This window comes from Sorex fumeus, unplaced genomic scaffold (genome assembly GCF_029834395.1).
Source record: "Sorex fumeus unplaced genomic scaffold, SorFum_2.1 ptg000265l, whole genome shotgun sequence".
NCBI lineage: Eukaryota > Metazoa > Chordata > Mammalia > Eulipotyphla > Soricidae > Sorex > Sorex fumeus.
In genome coordinates, this window is record NW_026606322.1 from 20,649,108 (window position 1) to 20,673,788 (window position 24,681).

At 34.9% G+C, this 24,681-nt stretch overlaps 1 non-coding gene and 1 pseudogene across 1 annotated transcript; one reads left to right on the forward strand and one right to left on the reverse strand.

Annotated features, from left to right (window-relative positions):
* The window catches only part of LOC130018452 (tubulin alpha-1C chain-like), a 134,150-nt pseudogene that overhangs the window by 13,793 nt on the left and 95,676 nt on the right, over positions 1-24,681 (forward strand).
* LOC130018765 (U6 spliceosomal RNA) lies at positions 13,740-13,846 on the reverse strand. Its single transcript, XR_008791637.1, has one exon. It is a non-coding gene; the product is annotated as a U6 spliceosomal RNA (small nuclear RNA).

Here is a 24,681-nt window from a genome sequence, read left to right on the forward strand (position 1 = left end):
ATGCAAGGTTCCGTCCCAATGGAAAACCAGCAGGACTCTACTACTGTTCAAGAAGGGAGACATCCATGACATTGGCAACTATCGCCCGATCTGCTTATTGTCTGTCATCTACAAGTTGTTCACTCGAGTCATCCTAAATAGGATTGGCAGAACACTAGATGAAGGACAACCATGCGAGCAAGCAGGGTTCCACAAAGGATTCAGCACCATCGACCATATCCACACAATAACCAAGCTCATTGAGGTTTCTCGGGAGTTCAAGATGCCACTCTGTTTAACGTTCATTGATTTAAAGAAGGTCTTTGGTTCTGTTGTGACAGAAGTGGTCATTGAAGCCCTAGCCAATCAGGGCATTCAAGCCTAATACATCAGGATCCTCCGTGAGCTGTATTGCGGATTCACTACCAGGATCTCACCATTCTACAAAGAAGTGATCGTTGATGTCAAGAGAGGGGTGCGGCAGGGTGATACCATTTCACCGAAACTCTTCAGTGCCACCCTCGAGAACATCATGCGAAGACTGGAATGGGAAGGAATGGGAGTGAAGATAGATGGTGGGCAACTACACCACCTCCGCTTTGCTGATGACATTGTTTGAATAACACCAAACATCAGCCAAGTGGCACAAATGCTGGCCGACTTTGACCGTGAGTGTGGAAAGGTAGGACTACAGCTGAATCTTACGAAGACAATGTTTATGAGAAACAGCCTTGTTCCTGACGCCCCATTCGCTCTCAATGGAATGACCATCTCCGAATGCAACAGCTATGTGTACCTAGGTCGAGAGGTCAACATGACAAATGACCTGGCACCCAAGCTGCGCAGGAGGAAAAGAGCGGCTTGAACGCTTTCAAGAACGTTGAAGAAATAGCTAAGAGGACGAAGAACCTCCGGCTCCAGGCACATCTCTTTGATTCCACTGTTCTTCCTCATTAACATATGCCTCAGAGACCTGGGCCCTACGCAAACAAGATGAGAACGCTATTCAGTTCTCCCAAAGAAGAATAGAAAGAGCTATGCTTGGAATATCACGTTTCACTCAAATGAGAGAAAGAATCAGGAGTTCTGACATCCGTCGAAGATCAAGAATCAGGGAGGCTGTCTCATTTGCCAAGGTGTCAAAAATCAGATGGGCTGGTCACGTAATGAGATTTAAAGACGACTGCTGGACTAGAGCTGTTACTGACTGGATTCCACGGGATGTCAAAAGACCTCATGGCCGCCCACCTTCCAGATGGTCAGACTTCTTCGTCAAGATCATGAATGATCAGTTTGAGGCCCTTCATGTTCCCCGAGCGAACAGATGCCATTGGGCTACACTAGCACGTGACAGGGACAAATGGAGACGTTACTGGCGCCCGCTCAAGCAAATCTACGACTAACGGGAAGTTAAGTGATTAAGTGATTCATATTATCTCTTTTCTTGGGTGGGGTGAAGAAGGGGCACATCTATGTTGCTTATGGGTTACTCCTGACTTTTTGTTTCAATAATTACTCCTGTGTTGCGAGGGGCACCATATGGGATTCCAGGACTCAAACCCATGTTGACCAGGTTCAAGGCAAGTGCCCTACCTGTTACAATATTTATTCACACCTCCTTATTCATATATCCTTTAGGTGAAGTGCTTTATTTATTGGAACCTAAAATGGACAATATTTTTTTATTTGCTTAAACATTTTTTGAGGTTTTGTTTGTTTAGAAATGCTGTTATGTATTGATGTTTTGGCTGTGAATAGATATTTATGTTAAGCCTCAGAATTTTGTACCTAATAGTACTTCATAGCTTCTCACAGAATCCATTGGCACATCTCAAGTTTTTATACACACTTCCAATTCAATTTTTGAATTGACAGATTTTAATTATAAAATCTTTACATATTTTCTTATAATAAGCTATAAATCTTGGCTCCTACGAACATGAACATACAAATTATCTAGCATACATATTGATTGCATACATAAAAATTATCGGTTATATCACAGTCCTCGCATTGTTCATCAATTTGCTCAAGCGGGCCCAGTAACGTCTCTATCATGAGACTTGTTGTTACTGTGTTTGGCATATCGAGTACATCACGGGTAGCTTGCTAGGCTCTGCCGTGCGGATGAATTATATCAATTTATATCATACATATGAATGTATTAAAATTTATATGATAGATATTAGAATGGGCTGGAGCAATAGCATAGCAGGTAGGGCGTTTTCCTTGCATGTGGCCGACCCGAGTTCTATAGCTTCGGCCCTCTTGGAGAGCCCTGCAAGCTATCAAGAGTATCTTGCCCACATGGCAAAACCTGGCAAGCTACCTGTGATTTATTTGATATGCCCAAAACAGTAAAAACAATTCTCACAATGGAGATGATACTGGTGCCCATTCGAGAGAATTGATGAACAATGGAAAGACAGTGGACAGTGGATATTAGAACATATCATAATGGAAAAAGTCTAGAAAAATGTAAATATTCTTAACTGTGTATCATTTTTAGATATTTGTATATATAACATAACGCATATATATGTATATAAATACATACATATCTATATTATTATGTCATCAGTTTGCTACTATTTTGTTTCATTAAGGGTTTAAAGATTTTTAAATACTTTTACATTAACGTACTATATGTGTTTCCAAAGTCAAACTACAAATGAAGTATATACAAAAACAGTATATAATCTTTTGTATTTTATATATCTTTACTAGTAATTTTATTTTGTTAGTTTGGTGTCTTCTTATTTTTAGTATTATATAATGTTTTCTCCTCTCCTTTCATAGTTTAGTATAGCCCGTAAATCATTGTATTGCAGCATTTTCAGAAACAAGAGTTGTCTTTTCCTTTAGTCTTTTAGGAGGATCACTTTGAATATATATAATTAAAATTGATTAAAGGCCTAATCTGAATTAAAGTACAAAACAATAGAATGTTTTAATTCAGAGACTATTCTGACCTAGGAGAATAAGAATAGAAGCAATTGTACCAATGTGATGATAGCAAGTTGCACCTTAATTAGGATCTGTAAAAGTACCAAACTCTAAACAGATTAGTCATTTGAATAGCTGAAAATTATTAGTTCATTTAAAATATTTAAAGGAAAATAGTTGATCAGTTTTGTTAATTATTAGCATACCCTATAAATGATATTTAATTCATGAAACAGCTGGTTAATTATAATTTTTTTATAAGAATATTTGTCAATACTAACTACTTTGAGTTATTTGTAACAAATATGGTAGAGAGCAGTATTCTTAAATAAAATTTGTTTTAACCTAGAAAACAATAGACTTTATATAATTTAACTCGCATCAAAAAGAAACACAGACTTTATCTCATTTTTACCAAATAAGTTGGCTTTTGCTACCCTAAGATCTATGTAGAGTGACAAAAAGAGGATAATATTTTTCCTTTTTGCCTCCCTATCTTTTTAAATTCCATTCTTCCTGGAATTATATAAATTTCTGCTCTTATTTTTCATAAATGTCTCACCCCACGACACACTGCTTCTAGGTTCAAAAGTCTCTCTATTTATATTATTCCCAAACCCTTATTTTCTGATGCTTTTTACATCCATGAGCTTTTCAAAAGTATTAAATACCACTTGTTCTGAATGTCATTTTTCTTTGTTTTGTTGAAAAAAAAAGACACCATCAGAAAAATGTTGAATAAGGAAAATGCATACGTATTCTAATTTATAAAGAAGAGTTTAATTTTCTTGAAAGGCAAATAAGAAATTTGAAAATCAATATTATTTCTATGTAAAATAGAAACAAGTACAATAAACTTACAATATAGCTATCTCTTATCAATCAATAAGGAACTGCCCGAGAGGAAAATATACAGATGATGAAAAAATTTTAATAGAAGAAACACAAATGACTCATTAGCATATCAAAGCATATTAAATTTCTTAAGTTATCAAAGAAAGTAAAATTAAAATACAAACCCTTGTATTCACCAACATGGTAAAGTGATTAAAACCATGATAATGCCTGTGTTAGTGAGGGTTTGGGGAAATGAAATATTTTCTCATATAGTGCTAATGGGATTACACATTAGTAAAATAATTTTGGAGCAATGTAAGCAATTTGTAAGAATGTCATAAAATTCTTATGTGTACTCTGTTTCTGCAAAGGATCCTTCTTGACAGACTATGTCAAATGAAAATAAGGCTGAATGCCTAAGTCTTTTCATGGATCCTATTTGCTACTAGTCATACTCTGGGTATTCCTTCTGCTTTAGTGAGAGCTACACTTACAGACCTTCTCCTGAAAGGAACGCAGCAAAAGTTATGGCATATCATTTCTGACACTTGGTTTTAGAAAAAGTGTGTCTTTCTTCTTTTTCAAACTCATTCTCAGATTTTTCTCTCTATAATGATTAGATGAAACAACTTGCCATAACTCTAGCCGTCTGAAAAAAGCTCTTGTGGCAAAGAACTGAGATGTTTTTCAGTTAGTCAGCAAGTAACTTAAGCCTTAAGTGAAAACAATTGAAAAGAAGGGAATCTTGCCAACAACCACTGAGAGAGATTGGAATAAATCTTCCATTCACTGAAGTGTTACTGTTATTCTGACTGACACCTGAAGAATGTGGTGATTACAAATAGATTCAAGATTCAAAGACAATACAAAAGATTTTCTTAAACTGCTAAATTCTAGAGTAATCTCATTTGCAACCTTAGACACCTATGCAAAAATGACCCTGCTGCATAGAGGAGTAAAAAAAAATCTTATCTAAGTAAGGAAAAATATTCAAATTTAGACATTAATACCATAGTCTCAAAACTGTTAGCATTTAAATGTCCAAGAACTTCAATAAATGACACTATTACTCTTAGTATATGCACATCCTGAAATAATAAATGGTTTTAAAATTACTTTTTCTAGATATTTTCATCTGAGAGTATCCCGCCTGGAAAAGCTCCCCTTGGCGTATTTGATATGTCAAAAACAGTTACAAGTTTCACAATGGAGACGTAACTGGTGCCCATTCAAGGAAATCGGTGAACAAGAGGAGGACAGTGCTACAGTGTAACAGATATTTTCATGTATTTTAGTGTCCCAATAATAAATTTATTTTAATTTCATTATCTAAAGAAACAAACAAAGTGTCGACGTTATGTGAAACACTTCTAGCAATCAACTTAGTACTTTGCACATAGTTGGAATTAGTAGATCTTGTACAGGAATTTTGTTTGTCTGTTTTGGAGGAGCATTACACAGCTATGTTCAGGGTTCATTCTTAGTTCTTATGTCAGTGATCACTCTGGGCCAGTCTCATACAAGGCAAGTGCCTTGCTCACTGTATTATGGCTTTGGGTTTTGTACAGAAAATTTAAATATATTAATTTATTATCAATTCCCCAAAGTTTCTTAAGATAAAACAAATGCTTAAAATTTTTCTCATAACACTGATATTTATATTTGAAGTAGAGTTTTGCGTGTTGTTTTTTAATTTTTTATATTTTTACTATAAATTTTCTCAACTTACAATAGTGCACAAAAAGGGTTATTGTGTTTAATGGTAACGGTAATAAACAGAGACTGTATTTCACCATGATTTTTATAATTCTTTTTTTTGGTATTGTTTTGTTTCTGGGCCACACATGCTATGCTCCGGAATTACTCCTGGTGAGGCTCAAGGGACCATATGGAATGCCAGGGATCAAACTGGGGTGGGACACATGCAAAGTAAGCTCCCTACCACTCAAATCCAGCTTGGTTTTCATATCTACTGATTACTTTATTCCAGGGGGAAATGATTGCAGAAAAGCTGATGGTATGAAAACCCATATGACTGAAGCCTATCAGAGGGAAGACATCACAAGGACACCAGCAGAATGGTTCCTTGCCGCTGAAAGGGCATTTACCAAGCTGATTAGTTTAATATGCCAAACCAATTTCATGTGTTAGTTATGTTCAGTTTCTCTAAAGGTCTACATTATGAATCATTTGGTGCACTATAGACATGCTAGCGTTAGACTGAACAAGAGACAACATAGCCTAGAGCAGACACTTAACTTGAGCTATCTATCTTTTTAATATGTCTAATAATGAGATAGTCAGACATAATGGATTACACCATGTTATGCATTTTAGTAACCATAGTCTGGCTTGACGGTGCACAGGTTGCTTTCAGGTTACTTACTTTCAATCTTTATTCCTGGCACATTTAAGCTTAGAGTGACTGAAATATATTCTGTAAAAAGCAAAGAACAATTCTTTGCATATTTATCAGAATAGAAAAGCAAGAATTTTTTTCTTTCATATTTCTAAATAAAAAATTGAAGCAAATTATTTACTTGAGTATTGCGGAATAAAGAGACTCCAGACAATTTAATGTTATCTGTTAGGGTGTTAAAGTTAGGCAATTTGGGTTTCTTTTACACTTTTAATAATAGCTTGAAAAACTTCAAAAGATATTTGCTTTAAAATTTGCTATTTCTTTATTCATACAATAATTTTAATAATCAATATCTACTTTCATGCTGTTACAATGGAATAGTGAATTTAAATCATATTGCAACGTAAGTGGTGGAGATTAAACACTCACTGTATGTAACCAATATTTGTCTCAATTTAATATCATCTACCTAATATCTATCCATGTGTCATTTATGATCTATTCATCTATGCCATGGAATTAATGAATTATTCAAGCTTATATAATAAATGTTTATTAGGCATACACCAAATGCTAACTCCAAATCCTGGCTTAAAATATTTCTTTATACCTGGTTTCACCTACTTTATATATCATAACTTTTCTATATAGGTTACTATTATTCAGTCCTGGTTTCAAACGATTTTTTATGAGATGCATTCTGAGTTGCTTTGTTAGTGTGTGGTCTTTGGCTTACATTTTGCATTCCACCTGTGTTGTCAAAGCATCAATCAAATTACAGTGCCAAAATACTCCCTCCCCAAAAATGAACATAGAACATTGAAAACACATATAAATATATTTTCTATAAAGTTTGTGTATATCTGTGCTCTCAAAGCACAGATCTTAAATGATTACTAACATCAATTTATGTAGCACTTTAGTTTTTCTTTTAGATATTTTCATGATAAGTAGTTCAAGAATAAGGGGGAAATACCTTCCATTCCTCTTTTTTTCTATCATGAAAGAGCTATTAATTTTGGTGTTGGAAAAACCCCTAAAATTACAATTACTTTTGAGTGTCAAATCTTTTTTTGTGCCAGGAAACACACACACACACACACACACACACACACACACACGTCCCTGAAGCATATATTAATATACACTCTACCTCATTAGTCAGTGAAGAGAAAATCATATTTTGTACAAGTACTACCTTTCATAAAAAGACTTTGTAATAACTGTGTTCTTTTAATCTAATCCATGAATAAAACAAAGATCTGGGTTTAAATCTGGGTTTAATACTCTCACATATTTAGAAAAAAAATTCTATTTTTCACATCAGTGGAATTCTCTCCCAGTTTTTCTACACAAAATCAACAACCACAAAATAGCAACCACAAAAAAAGAACAGAAAAAAAGCATTACATTCTTTAGAGTGACAAAAAAGAAAGATAACTTAGCCTATCTAAGATGCTAAAAATAAAATAACAAGATATTGCAAGAATTTCTAGAAGTCTTTGCCTTCCCAAAGAGAAAAAAATTAGTGTGATATGGTCAGAAGACACTGAATTAGACCTCAGAAATTAGGAGCCTCATATGAACTATATCATTACCTTGCCTTATCGGTTGAATTATGAAGGTTTTACATTTCTTCATCTTAAAAATAAACTGAACCCCAAGCACAAAAATTTGTAAGTCTATGACTGTACCTCATGGTGTTTCACTAATAAAAAAATTAAAAAAATAAAAATAAAAATAAAAAAATAAAAATAATAAAGGGATTCGACAAGACTTAAAGTTCAGCATAATAACTATACTTGGGGTTCTTCTACCCTTATATTTTTTACATTGATAACATATGTGTCTGGTGTTTTCTATTTGTTTTCCTTGTTTGTTTCTTCTTGTTACAGACTGTAGTGAGGCTCACAATTTTGTGTTTCCTCTTACATACCAGCCGAGCATCTCTGCACTTCAGTTATCAACAGGGCTCATGGCTGTTTCTAAACCTAGCCCACAATTTCACTTAGGTTTCTTAGAAAATTTATCATTGGCACCTTCACAGCTTTTATTTCTCTCTTCCTTTGGGCTACTCTCTAAAGTTGTGAAAACTGCCCAGGTACTTTCCTGTCTACTAGATTTTCCAACAAGCTCTTGAGATTTGAGGAAACTCCACTTCCAGGGCTCAGTAGCCCATCATCCTAGCCTGTCCCAAGAGTTTCTTTGGCATGGGAGAGTGTATTAGTTATTGAAGCAGTGATTAGTCACTATGAAGCAGGGGCTTGCTCACATGAAATTTACTACTCCCCAACTTTGTTGTCTGTGGGCATCAAATGCAAAACTTCATATATATAAATGCAAGTGCTCCCACAGAAATACATTCCTGGACTGTCATATCTTTGAAATAAAGGCACTAATGTCCATTTTTGAACCATCTGTAAAAAGTGTTTGTAAGAGCCACATGAAATCTATTAGATTTTCAATTTAAAAAGTATATAGTTTTATTTTCAATAATTTTTTTTTCAGAATTTTGGTGAAATGACTGTTAGGTAGCTTGTTGACTGCCTGTGAGAAATCATCTAATACCTATTAATGGTTAGTTCTGATGACAGGCCTTGTTAGGGCCCATTGTTGGTCTGGTTGCAAAGATCTTAGTGAGCCCGCTTGATGGGTAGGCTCCCCTCTCACTGGATTGTAGATGCACTTTCTATTTCACATTTTGAAACCAGCAGTCTGTCAGTAAGTGCCACAGTTCAGTATATATATTGTAAGAAAATAGTGGTATCAATCTCTGTTGGGCATGTATTAATATTTCTATGTTGTGCTTTCTATGCTTGTTTTGTTGTGTTTTTACAAATCTCAAAACCCATTGGAATGGAATAATATGTTCTGATTTATGAGTGCTTTGCTTAGAATCCTTACACTGTACATCTCTATTATTGATAATACTAATGAATACTAATTTTTCATTGATTATACATGGGGACGTCTATAAAAAAGTTTCAACTTTTCTGTGGGGAAATAATTAAAATGTTATGTTTTCATGTCTTTTTCCCCCTGTGTCATATTTGTATGTGTATATTTATTTGTATTGGATGTATATTATGTGCATACACACATATATATATAATTTTACTATACCAGATTAAGTGCTTACCATACTGTGAAGGTTCAATACAGATTTTTGCAGTGAATATGTAAATTTATAAATATTTGAATGAACAAATATATAAATAAATCATTTAATATAAAAACAAGTCTCACCTCTTTAATATTATATACCTTTAATTTTCATATAGCACTGTTATTGATAGGAACTCACTTAATGGGCTAATAAAAACTTAGAGTCTGTGACCACATTTGCAATAAAAATTCTATTGTAGTGTAAGATCTTGGCTAAATCTAGCTTTGCTTTCATAGTTTTTCAACTGCAAATAGGTTATGATTATAATTTTTATGTTTATCTGAGGCAATATAAAATATAAAATTGTAAACATCTGTATGTGTGTAGATGGTGACTCTCAGTAGATAACTTTACCACTGTTAAGATATCTAAAGAAGAAAAGGTCTTCATAGGAAGACAAGGAGTGAAAAAATAGCTGTGTTTATATTTTCTTTCAAGGCAGAACAATTACTTGGAAATAAGATCAAATTTAGAGTCCACACAGGCACAGTCAAACCATGCTGAGCTCCATTTAAAGGCACTTGCCAGGACAACTTTGCAAGTTTCCATGGTGATTACTCATACTAATACTAAGATGCTCTCTTTGATAAACCAATCACATCTGTGTAGAAAAGCACATTCTTCCCACATTTACTTTGTTTTACTCCCCTAAATGTAAACATGCTACTGCTTTGACTGGAAATTTGAATCTGATAAAATATGGTTAATAATAAAATGAATAAACATTAAATAATTACATATTTTTATTAGTGATACTATGCGCTGGAGTGATAGCACAAAGGTAGGGTGTTTGCTTTGAACACAGCCAGCCCAGCTGAGCTGGGTTCGATTCCTCTGCCCCTGTTGGAGAGCCCAGCAAGCTACCAACAGCATCTCAACTGCACGGCAAAGCCTGGAAAGCTACCCATGACGTATTCAATATGCCAAACACAGTAACAACAAGTCTCAAAATGAAGACATTACTGGGCCCGCTCGAGCAAAATCGATAAAAAAACGGGAGGACAGTGAATCACTACGGACTGTAACACTTTTTTATATTTTCATACAAGTTGATCTTACAAATGATTTGTAGATTTTTTCCTTTCAGTACTAATCTTTTTCTATCCTAAAGTTTTTATCAATCCTCCAAAAAACTACTTTTGATAGTTAATTTTGTCCAATTCTACTGAATTAACCAGTATTTTATTGGCATATTCAGTTATAACTAGCTGTTTAATTGATAGCCCATATTTACATGATTACTAACTAAATGATATGCTTGTTTATGTAGTAAAATAATTCAAGTTACCTCAACTAAAATAAAACAAGTAATAATTACAATTTTAACCATTGTTATAAACACTGAAAAATTACTTATATGCTCTATTTTTGGTGGTAGAGAAGACCCCAAGAATGTTACTAACAGGCCTGGGAAATTCTTCTGAAGGTTCTCTATTACTTGAATAGGATTTGGGGTGCAGGAATCTGAGGAAGTGGTGTCACTTGAATTGTGCAGTGCCTGGGAATCAGCAGTAATTGGCGTCCTCCAAAGTGACACTAGACAGGAATATACTTGGTGATGTTCAGAGGACCATATAGTGCTGTTTTTCAAAGTTGACTGCATGCAAGGCAGTTTCAGTAAATCCTGTGCTATCGTCACATTTTTCATCACTATATGCATTCCCCTTTTTAAGTAATATTTTGACTCTTAAGCCCCAACTATGGAAAAATTCTATAGCCACACAGTTTTTAAGGCATTCTTGTTTCAAGGATGAAGTAAAATTCAAGTTGGTTGGCAAACTATAGGCATGGGTAATATAATATATTGTTGACATAACTTTTTCTGTGGACTTTCTACTCTCTGTGCAATGTTAACATAAACAACCTATCTCACAATTTTTTCCCAGTAAGTTGCCTTTGCATAATTTCAAGTGATTTAAATCTCAGAAGCAAAATTCCAGAGCTAGAGTTTTACAGTGATTATTGAAGAAGATTTGGGAAGAGCATACCACGGCAAATTCAGGTTCACACTGTCTTCTGTTTTTTTTTTTTGATGATATTATTTCATTGCTATATAACTATTGTGCTTTAGCTCATCATTCTAAGCATTGTTATCTATGTAGCACTTCTCACAAGCACTGTGATTACCAAAGGATTCTGCAAAAAAAAAAATCATTAGAGCAGAAGTCATCAGAGCACAAAGCAAAATAATATTGCAGAAGGTCATTAAAAATAAATAAGATAATGCCTTCTAGTGTTACTGCAGACCTTATGCTAGACCATATGCATTTCCTTATGTGGTCATTGGAGTATAATAATAAAGGACAGATTCTGAATTGGTGTAGTGGCCTGATGCCTAACACTTCCCGGATCATATACTGCTTATGCCATCCATTTGTTATTCATCTGAGGTTGTCATTTATTTTTCTGTTCTCCTAAAGAAGTGCAGTACTATAATCTATAGAGGTTAAGAGACGTTTGAAATTCTAAGAAGAAAGATAAGCAACTAGTTCTAGGCTCCTTACATTCCCCACAATTCTGTCCTTTATTTTCATCTTCTTTATACAGTAAACACCTTGGAAATTACTTTTCCTCATCTGCCTTTTCATCTGACTCAAAGAATTCATGTGTGGTCAAATAAAATGAGTGAACAAATTCAATGAAGTTCAAGGACATAACCTAGTATTAGATTCCAGAGAGTTCAAATGCAATAATATGATTTCCATTATCGTTTAAGTGAAGTGGCCAGACAAATTTTCTTATTGATACAAGATCCCTCAAGTAATTAAGGATGCAGTCTAACTTTATCTCTCTTACCTGCTACCCTCTATTGTTGCTAGGTTATTCTGCAATGAAATTGCAATGAAAGCAAATTGGATATTGTTAGAATACAAAGGAAATGAGAATCCACATTTTGACCTTCCTAAGTCAAAGCTTCAGATTCTTTTCTTGAAAATAACCCTGCAAATTTTGCATCAGATATTTGATAACACTTCATGCTATTCTTTAAAAAAAACCTTATTTTTATTTTTCTTTAACAACTGTGATTTGGCCACAAAGATGAGAATGGGTTATATCATGCTCATTAGGAAGTGGTTATAGAATACATAGTTCACTCAACTTTCACATCAATTATCTATTTTCAAGTTCTTTCTGAAAACATCTAACTATGAGTGTTACAAGGTCCTATCACATAAGTGAATAATCATATATCAAAATGTAGTGTTGCAATATAACTGACTCAAATAAAAACAAATTAAAAAGTAAAATTTCCTGATTAAATATGAAAGAAGAAAAATCTCACAGATATTCAGAAAATGCCATCACTAATAAAACAAATATTCTTTTTTCTCTAAAATCACAATCTTTCACACCCCTGGCATCTTATGATACTGTTCACATTATAGAAAATTTTATTGAAAAAAGTTTTTATAAACCCTGTCTTACCAAATCTTATCTGTCAGTCTGTGTATGTGCTTGCCTGTTTTTCTTTTCATCCTTTGCATTCCAGTAAATACAAATTTTCCATTTTTTATGTGGCAACATATTTGAATGGAGCATTACTTTCACTTGAATCTTAAGCAGCATTTCTCATTCTTCATTCCTGGCATTTATCCCATGAGGAATATTTCCCTGAGGGCTTGTATGTTCACTGAATAGAGGAAGAGAACGTTTCTTCTAAACACCATCTTTTTTTCTGGGTAGTTCTCCTAGGGCTCTTTGCCCATTCTTTTCGTCTGCTGAGCAGTCAGCTTGGGTAGCTGCCACTTAAGGTTTCTCCCAAAGAGCCATTTTCCCAGAGAAAAATGAGCCTGGGAAAGAAGCAAGGGTAGGATTCCCTTTAGTTCCTAAGCTGTGAGCCTTTTAAAATTTTTTTTACTAGAAGAAAAACTGCCAACCTATCACCTTGTTCCTTCATTTCATTCTTATTTTAAATTTTGTCTAAATATAGCTAAACATTTTTTTTCAAAGATACATAGAGGGACCTTTTCCAATTTCATTCAGAACCAAACAATGTTGCTCTGATGATTTTTCTGTTAGTAAGAAATAATGGCTGATTTATTTCCAAAATGCTACCAGACGTGAATTTGTAACTGCAGATGACAAGAGAAATTAAAGAAGATTGGCCTGGAAAAGCAGCACTAATTCAGAAAATTGATTAACTCGTTTCTTCATTTTCTATAACTATGGAATCTGCAAATTATATATAATTTAAATTATACATACACACGGTCATATATTCAATAAACAAATAAATATGTCGTCTTAAAGATGTAATCTCTCACCCCTGATTTTTACTCTCCCAATCCTTGCAGTTACAGTTTATGAAGTGTTTGAGATTTTTCTCACTTGAATTTTCAAAATGCATATATGCCCACATTTGCAAATATAAAAAAATTTAATTCATAGTATTTTACTGCTAACATTATTCTTTTTTAATTTAATTTTTATTTTTTAAATTTTTTTATTAAAAATATGGAACCCTTCATGAATTTGCATGTCATCCTTGCGCAGGGGCCATGCTAATCTTCTCTGTAGCCTTCCAATTTTAGTATATGTGCTGCCGAAGTGAGCACCAAACATTATTCTTATAGATTTACTTTTCTGTTAATATTCTGATAATTCATCCTAATTTTTTAAACACTCAGACACTTATGTCTTCCATTCTTTTTAGTGCATATTGATAAATAATATAGTGATATTCCTTATTTGTGGAAGGGGTTCAGTTACACCTGGCTGTGCTCAGGACTTACTTCTGGCTCTATGCAGAAGAGTCACTGCTGGTGTGTTCAGGGGACCCTATGTGGTGCCAATGGCTGAACTTCGGTCAACTGCATGCAAGCCAAGTACCTTATTCATCCATATACTATGTCTTAGGCCCCTTCTTTCTTAATTTCAGTTTATCAATTTTTACTATCATCTCCATTAATAAAATCCAAGTTGACTGTATACAAGGCAAGCACGATACTCACTGTACTATCATTTCTGTCTCATCTTTTTAAACCATTTTTTTTGTAACTGAGAGTAAATGTCAAGAAGTTGCATGCTGAGGGACATGAAATCCTTATTCTTATTTATTTATTCATTTATTTATTTGCGGGGGAAGCAGCAACTAATCTTTTAAATTTTATTTTATTAAACAACCATGATTTACAAGTTATTAATAGTTGGGTTTTAAACATACAGTGTTCTAGCACTGAACCTGCCATTGATGTAACTTCTCTCTGCCATGTCTTCAGATTCCCTTAGACTGCGATTTTGACAGGCACCATTTTAAGTCTGATTACTAAAATTTAGGTCTCATGATTTCACTGTTGTTGATCCTGTGGTTTGAGTATTTAGCTCTTAAGACTACTGATACTGATGTACCTGGATATAGAATGCTTGTCCCCTGTTGCTTCTCATCTATCTCTCCCATCCACCCTCACCCTCACTGTCTGTCGCTTAATTTTTTTTTCTCCTCCTTCCTATACTCTGGGACCGATGGCAGTTCTATGCATCCCCCTGCCCCCCCACACACACCGTAAACCACACTGTATTTCCTCATCCAGTTATTCTAATTACCATTATCATCCTACTTCTGACTTCATTTAACATTCTATATTCTAGTTCTATTCATGTTGCAGTGAATTGCATGATTTTGTCATTCTTTACCACAACATAGTATTAAAAAGGTAAAGGCCCTCCCGTTGATCGTCGATTTGCTGGAGCGGGCCCAGTAACGTCTCCATTGGAGACTTTGTTGTTACTGTGTCTGGCATATCAAATACTCTCGGTAGCTTGCCAGGCTCTCCGAGAGGGGCGGAGGAATCGAACTCGGTTGGGCCATGTTGGCCGCTTATAAGGCGAATGCCCTACCCGCTGTGCTATCGCTCCAGCCCTAACATAGTATTGCATTGTGTATATATACCATTCTTCATGACCCACTCTCCTGTTCTTTGATCTGCAGCTGGACGTCTCGGTTCACTTCAAACCTTAGCATTTACTGAGTGTTAAGTGTGCATAGATGAATAATGGTGAGCATAGATGCTTACAAATGAATGAGTGAATGCTTTTCTATCATGGGGATAGATATTCAAAAGTGGAGTTGCTAGGCCATATGGAAGGTCAATTCTAAGTTTACTGAGAATTCTCTCTCTCTAGACTGTTCTCCACAGAGGTTTGACTATACAAGATTCTCTCCAGCAGTTGATGAGAGTTCCTTTTTCACCATATCCCCTCTAAAAGAGATCATTCCCAATATTTTTGATATGTTCATTCTCATTGGTATGAAATGGCATTTCATTGTTGCCTTGATTTATATTTCCCTAATAGTTAATGAAGATGAGGATTTTTCATGTGTCTTTTGACCATCCATTGGTCTTACTCAGAGAAGTCCTTGCTTATATTCCCTCACCATTTTTGGTGGAGTTTTTTGGATGTTTTTGTTGTTGGTCATTGTAATTACTTTATATGTCCTGGATATAAAACCTTTACCTCACGTGTTTACTACAAACTTTTTCTCACATTCAGTTTTCTTTTAGTTTTAGCTCACGTTTCTTTTGCCATGCAGAAAATCTTAATTTGATATATTCCCATTTGTTTATGTTTTATTGTCACCTTTGTTAGTGGCATTGCATCTTTCTTCAAAATGCCTTTAAAAAATTACCAAAAAATTACAGAAAGAAATAACAAGTTTAAAACAAAGCAAATGAAAAAAAGATATTTTAAGACATGAGCATGTAGGACCTTAATTTCCAAAGAAAGCTAGAATGCTGTACAGAATAAATGAGGAAATTGCTCATTCCAAGACCAAAATTTAAAGATATTAAAGTTAAATAAAAACATAAAAATTTGAGATAGAAAACTTTATCAAATCTGTTACAACTACACAACAATCAAATTAGTATTAGTCTTACGGACAGCATACTAGATGTACAGAGACAAATATATGTATATATGTATATCTTAAAGAAAGTCACTGTCACTGTCCTCCCGTTGTTCATTGATTTGCTCAAGCAGGCCCAGTAACATCTCCATTGTGACATTTGCTACTGTGTTTGGCATATAGAATACATCACAGTTAGCTTGCCAGCCTTTGCCGTGCAGGCGAGATACTCTCAGTAGCTTGCCGGGCTCTCGGAGAGGGGTGGAGGAATCGAACTCGGGTCAGCCATGCTGGCTGCATGCAAGGCAAATGTCCTACCCACTGTGCTATCGCTCCAGCCCAAAGAAAGTAATATCAAAGTTAAAATTTTTTTATCTTAATAACTTTACTCAAATTAAAGGTGGGATGACATATTTTCAAAGACTAAATATTACAGCTATAGATCGTTTTTGATAGCCCCACAGAGATCAATTTAGCAAGAAAATAGATGAAAACAGAGGAAGAAATGAGCAGCAAAAGTTATGTGAAATTTTTAAGTGAATTATCACTGATAATTTAGAATTAAACTCTAAAATAAATCAATATTCAAAGCTACAAGAAAAAAAATTGACAGACATAGAAAAGTGCCATTGTCTTATATATATTTATAACTCCATACATTCTTCAGGCAAAATAAACTATGTATAGTTTATGCAAATTAAGGGTGACTACCAAATTATAAATTTTGATGCATATAATTCAAAATAACAGAGAACTGTCTATCCCAGAGAAAACTTTTGAGAAGGAAAAATTAGAATAAATAGAAATAGAATTAGTAAGATAAATTTTAGGCAGAGCCTGGCAAGCTACCTGTGGTGTATTCTATATGTCAAAAACAGTAACAATATCGGGTCTCATTCCCCTGACCCTGAAAGAGCCTCCAATATGGAGTTTCCTTGGGAAAGAAGAGTAAGGAGAGGCTGCTAAAATATCAGGGCTGAGAGAAATGGAGATGTTACTGGCTCTCACTTGAGTAACTGGATGAACAATGGGATGACAGTGATACAATGAAATTTCAGTATAATGTAGCATTTTGCAAGTTTATTTGATCATTCATCAATATCAAAAAACCAACCTAGAAAATGATCTATTTGGGGGTTGGAGCAATAGCACAGCAGGCAGGGCTTTTGCTTTGCATGTGGCCAACCTGGATTAGAGTCCCAGCATCCCATATGGTCTCCCGAGCACTGCCATGAGTAATTCCTGAGTGCATGAGCCAGAAATGAACCCTGTGCATTGCCAGGTATGACCCAAAAAAGAAAAAAAAAGAAAATGATCTATTTAGTAGGGAAGATGAAAACAGAAAGCAACCAAACTTTAGACAAGAAAATAATGATTAACAATAAATATATGACTGTACAGCAAGAGAAAACTTCTATAGCTATTTTCATAATTTAAATATTAGAAGTTAATGTAGAACCAATTAATAATATACTTGTCAGTGATCCAGAGATGTAGTAAAGAAATAGAGTTTTTGTCTTGCATGTGGTCAACGCAGATTCCATCCCTGTGCCACACTAAGTCCCCTGAGTTCTACCAGGAGTGATTATTGAGCACAAAGACCAGGTAAACCATACGAACTGCCAAACAAGCAAAAAATAATGTTGACCATTAAAATAAGGAAATAAATAATATATCAAAATGCGTAGCAATGTAACATGCATACCTCAATCCAATTTTATAGAATTACAATTTACACAACTATGGAGAAATTGGATTTTAATCTTTTCATATACTGTTGATAAAATAAAAAGTGAGATGACCATATAGTTTTCAACTAGATAAATGGCACATTTAATCATATGTGAAATTTTATATTCCAAAACCAAATTTGTTTGAATTCTCAAAATTTAACTATATAGTAAGATAAAACATGAATCTTCTATACGTTTCCAAACAAAAGCAAAATTACTAGCAGGACTATTTTTTGACCATAGCACAATTTAATTAAAACACATCAAAATGAAACTTAAAACTTCCCTAAATATGTAGAATGATTTAACTTAAATAGTTACTGGACTATAGGGTAATTTCATGAGAGTTTTTCCAGCTACTAGGATGAGAGATTTCATAGCATTCCTATTTATCAAATAAAATAATTAAGAAAAAAATCTAGCAAAATAAATCCCAAAAAACATATGCGAAGAATCAAAGGAATTCCATAGTAACCATGGTAGCAGTATAAGAAAGGCAGTTCTTTTGCAGTTCTTTTTTCTTGCAACCCTATACCTTTTCTCTTCTTCCCAGATGACCTCAGTTCTATTAACAATATTTACTGCTTTGCTTTCTATATGCTTCTCAATTTTATGGCTGATAATGCACACATGGGTAAAATAATTCATATCTGCACTTTCTGACTTATTTTATTTCCAATAATTCTTCCAGTTCCTTCAATTATTCTAGAAATGGGAATTTTTTATGTTTTTTAACTAAATTTTATTTCACTGTGTAAATATGGGACTCCTTATTCCTCTGTGCTGTGTTTGATTTTGTGTTTAAATATTTTAAGCAATACTATACAACAGAGTACAGCAAAGCCTGGCAAGCTACCCGTGCCTGGCAAGCTACCCGTGATGTATTCAATAAGCCAAACATAATAACAAGTCTCAAAATAGAGATGTTACTGGGCCCACTCGAGCAAATCGATGAACAATGGGAGGACAGTGACAGTGATACAACAGAGTAAACAAATTTTTGTGTTAATTTTTTTATAGTTTTACGTGATTTCCAATGGTAGGATTACTAGATTAGATGGTAGTTCTATCCTTAAGTTCTTGCAGAATCACCATAATGTATTCCAAAATGGTTGAAGCAAAATTTTACATTCTCCCAAATTTCTAGTTTGTTAAATAAAAGTTCATCTTAAATTAAGATTAATATTTTAATACTTTTTTTTCTTTTCCATTTTAGGTATTTAGTAGTACAAATTTCCCTGTAGATAATACTTTACCAGTTGTATACAAATGTATTGTTTTTTATTTTTTTTTCAATTTGTAAATATTTTAGTTAAATTTTAATTTGTGGATTTTCTTGAGGATTACTTAAATGTTTTCTATTTGCATTCACATGAAGAATATTCCCTATTTTTTTTGGTATTTATTTCAAATTTAATTTCATTATGAGATGAGTTTTTTGTTTCCCTTAAATCTACTTTAAATTTCCAAAACTTATTTTTGATCCTAAATGAAACTCTTCTTTATAAATGTTTTATGTAGAAATTGAAGAGCTTACATATCCTGTATATATTCTAAGTAGAAAATTCTATAACTGCTAATTGGTGTCTCATTCTAAGTATTGTGTATACAAAAATCGGTATGTCTGAAGCATGGAAGAGAAACAAAATTATGTTGATAATGATATGGAAAAGTTTTCTAATTATTTTATATAATTTTTAATTTAAATTATTTTTATAAAGTTGTTCACAATAATTTATTAGATTCAATATTCCAATGTCAATTCCACCATCATTACACCTTACCACAACCATTATTTCAAATTTTCCAAACCACCACCCAAATCTGATCCAATAGAAGGCCCTAAATAATTTTATGTTGCTTGTTTATGAATAATCCATTAAAAGTGATCAAAAAAAAGTTTTTTCAGAAGAAAGTGTGTGAAGATGTGAAGATTTGTTGTATCTCACTTTGGAGCCATTAAGTCCTTGTATAAGAGATTACTAATATGTTGTTGCAGGTTGAGCTTTGTGTGCTATTTTTTTTTATTGAGATCAGATACCTTCTGCTTTGTACTCCATCCAATGTAATGTGTTACTTCTAGTACATCAGTGATGTAGAGTAGGAGATATTCTGTAGCAATGAATGCAGCCATGCTCCAGAAATTCTCAAATTGTAAATAGGGTGATACATCTGGAGTTAAATTTTTAACTGGATGGTGATATAGGAGTCCAGAGGCATCTGTGAGGCTTTTTGATCTCTTCTGAGATCTGGAGTCTCTGGTTCATGGCTGTTAATGAACTTATTATAAGGTACCAGAGGCATTTCGTGGGCAGGACTGCCAGGCGCCCAGAAGAACAGGGAGATTTGGTCAGGCCACCCATTCCTGACTTCATGAGAGCCTGGAGATTTTGGTCCCCTAGACCTGAGTTTTTCAACATTCAGTCATTCAGTCGTGGATGATGCTTGTCCCAAGTCTGTGGAGATCAGTCATGAGCATGGTGGCAATTGAGTTTTGGAGATTTTTAGCTTCTGGGGCTCTGTTTGGACTGGTGGTAGGCTCACCTGCCCCCCACTCCAGGGTGCCCTGGATGAAACTCCGCTTGCTGTGGGTCTCTATTCCATATCATTTTTAAACTCTAACTTACTGATTCTATTAAGCACTGCCAGAAAGAGTGTTAAAATAAAATAAATTATAGATTTGCCCAGTTTCCATGAAGTTTCTGGGTCTTTATTAGTGAGCACAGAGTTATAACTCTTATGCCTTTCCTTTTGAAGAACTTACTCTTTAGTTATAGGGAAATGACCCTTTGCAACCTTGATAAATTGTTTTATTAAAAATATTTGTTTTAATACTGGGGTTTTTGGTGGTGGACAATGGGCACTAGTGAAGGTACAGGTGTTTCATTGTATGACCAAGACTTAGACCTGAAAGTTTTGTAACTGCTCTCAGGGTGATTCAATAAATAAAATTATAAAAAATAAAAAATACTTGTTTTAAGTAATTTTAATGTTGTTACAAAATTTATTTTATTTCTTTGTTACGGATATCTTGTGTGTAATAATGAATTCATATACTGTACAGATAATGCACAGAATACAGAAATATATAGAATAGTTTAAAATTATAAGGCTTCACATATTTCTCTGAAGCTTAGAATTACTATTGTCTGGAAATTTCATCCACATAAATATGTTCAACATTTATTAATACATATGTCCATATAATACAACAATATACACTAGAAAAACATGCTTTCTTTATTATATATACATTTATATACATAATAATCATTTCATTAGTATTTCATCTCACATTTTAAGGTCTGGTGGACCAGCCAAGGAAAACATTTATAGCTTGAAAAATAAATACAATATTTTGGCTGGAGTATGTTGGACACTAAGTGCAATTTCAAGTTTGAGTACTTAGTTAAGAAGTATGTAGTATACCACTTTGACTCTTACATAGTGGTTGGGTATAAGCAAATAATTTGTGCATTTTTCACAGTGCAAATCTAATTTCTATTATACTCATTTAAATCATATAGGAAGTCAGTAAGAATCAAATTTCATTACAAGTTTTGTTCAGATTCATAATATCATAGTTTTAGTTGTATTTAATTTTATTGCCTCTCCCTTTCTTCCCTTTCTGTTTCCTTTGCTATGTGTCATTGTTGTGATAACCTTGGGTTGCATATGCACATGGATGTTGGCCTGACACATCATTTTTAGAGTTATGGGATGTGCAAGGGTTTGAACCGTTGATTTTTTTTTTTTTGGTGGTGGTACTTATGCACACTGATCAATTGTGTGGCCAGAAACTCCTTCAGAGCTATGATTTTTGCAGATAGTAGAGCCAACAGGATCACTTTAAGCGAATATTGAACACCAGGGATAGAGATATGATATAATGAGAATCTACCTGCAAAGTAGGTATTTACATCACTATTATTCCTCTGGATCTAACACAATTGTTAAAATTATTAAAATATCAATAGCCATTTTAAAGTATTTATTTTAGTGAATATAAAATCAATTACAACTCTACATAACTATATTCACTGCTATTACAAAACCTAACATTTTTAGTCTTTTCTAAAGCAACCTTGTAAATCAAGACATTTGAAGAAACACAGAATAATACTGTAACCATCTAAAGAAATTTAATTTCCAAAGTGATTACACGTTTGTATCATCAAATTCATCAGAAAAAAGAGAGTTGCTAGATTTCTGAATCTTCTTATAACACAGCTCAAACGCAGTGCTTTTCTGAATTATCTCTCTACCTGTAGTTTTACTCTTTTATAGCACGTATGCAAATGGAATCACATAGAATGTTTATTTTATGTGAGGATAATTTTGCTCAAAATTTTAGTGGGAGACTCACCCATATTTTAATCACTGTCACTCTCTTTGTCACTGTCTTCCTGTTTTCATGAATTTGCTCGAGCGGGCACCAGGAACGTCTCCATTGTGAAACTTGTTTTTACTGTTTTTGGCATATCAATTATGCCACAGGGAACTCACTAGGCTGTGCTGTGAGGGCAAAATACTCTTGGTAGCTTGGCAGGTTCTCTGGGAGGAATGAAGGAATCGACCCCGGGTGGCCTGCGTGCAAGGCAAACTCCCTACCTGCTGTGCCTTCATGCCCATATTTTAATATACTCATAATTTACTGATTTTTTTCCCTTGCCATAATTAGTTTTTAGCCATGCAGTATTTTTTTTTTTTTTGCTTTTTTTGGGTCACACCCAGCAATGCACAGGGGTTACTACTGGCTCTGCGCTCAGGAATTACTCTTAGAGGTGCTCAGGGGACTACATGGGATGGTGGGAATCGAACCTGGGTCCGCCACATGCAAAGTAAACGCCCTACCTCTACCTGCTGTGCTATTGCTCCAGCCCCTCCATGCAGTATTCTTATGTGAATATACAACAGGGCACGTACTTAATTTAAGACATTCAATTTATTTGTAGATCGGCTATTAAGTTTAGAGCAACTTTAAATTCACTGGAACAAATTTTCTTAAAGTAATATGCATATGAAATATGTCATTTAATTTATACATACTAGTAATAGGACTTATTACTGATCAGACCTAACTAGTTTTACACCGGTAAGAATTAATGATCATAGGGCTTATCTAAGATAAATTGGTAGAAAATATATAGTAGATATCAATTTTCAATGATATCATACGGGACTTCGTGCCAGGCTGTGGGGTGGGTGAGAGCCCTTCCTGACCCAAGGGATCCAGCCCTGGCAGCCGACCTCCACTACCTCCACTACCGCTGCAGGCTGCTTTCTGGACACTCAGGCCAAGTCTCATGCATGAATGAAGTCCCACGTAACTCAGATAATGCGAAACTTAGTGACCTAGAACTCTATACTCAATGGGACCCTGGAACAGAGATGCTCGGCCTGCTTCTCCCAGTCTCCAGTGACTCAGGGATCACATCCCCAAGCCACACCCTGCCAGCACCAGACAATCCCTTTGGCCACCCGCCAGAACTCAGGATGTTCCTCCCAGATAGGTGTATAAAATGAGGCTCCCAGAATCATGCCACTAGACTCGGCAGCAGGTTGTGAGGCAGGTGAGAGCCCTCCCCACCCCAAGGGAACCAGCCCCAGCAGCCGACCTCCACTATCCAACCACCGCCACCCTCCAGACCACTTTCAAGACAATTCCTACCCATTTTCCACAATTACACCATATCTGATGGGGTTCAAACAGTAGGTAACAAATCATAGAGAAAAATATATAAATATATGCCTCTCGGAGAATCCCGCAAGCTACCAAGAGTATCCTGGCTGCACACACAGGGCCTGGCAAGCTCCCCGTGTCATATTCGATATGTCAAATCAGTATCGGCAACAAGTCTCATCCTCCTGACCCTGAAAGAGCCTTCAATTATTGGGAAAAGATGAGTGAGAAGTGGATACTAAAATCTCAGGACTGGGAGGAATAGAGATGTTACTGGCACCCGCTAGAGTAATTCGACAATCAACAGGATGACAGTGATACAGTGATCGTATGCATATTAAATATGTGTGATTAAGTATATGTTTAAGTAAATATGCTTTCTAAATATAGGTAAAGGTAAAGGTAAAGGCCCTCCCGTTGATTGTCGATTTGCTCGAGCGGGCCCAGTAACGTCTCCATAGGGGACTTTGTTGTTACTGTGTCTGGCATATCGAATACTCTCAGTAGCTTGCCGGGCTCTCCGAGAGGGGCGGAGGAATCAAACTCGGGTCGACCATGTTGGCTGCGTGTAAGGCGAACGCCCTACCCGCTGGGCTATCGCTCCAGCCACTTAAATATATGGGTTTGTTTTGTTTTTGAGTCACGTCCTTTAGTGTTCAGGGCTTACTCTTAATTCTGCTCCAATACCAAACTCCTGAAGGTATGTTGGGGACCATATGCAATGCACGGACAGGGTGTGTTGCTTGCAAGGTAACACCTTACTCCTGAACTATCTCTTCAGCTGATGATATTCCATGTTCTTTAAAATAAATTATTACATGTTGAAATAATAACATTAAATATTAATTTTATTAGTTCTATGTAATCTAAAATACTGAGTCTAATATGTATTACTACCTATAACTTTGGAATGGCTCAAAAATGTATTGGTGGATAGATAAAACTGACAGATATTACAAAGTGCTGGAGTGATAGCACAGCAGTTAGGGCGTTTGCCTTGCACATGGCTGACCCAGGTTTGATTCCTTTGTCCCTCTCAGAGAGCCTGGCAAGCTACCAAGATTATCCTGTCTACAGGGCAGAGCCTGACAAACTCCCCATGGCGTATTCAATATTCTAAAAACAGTA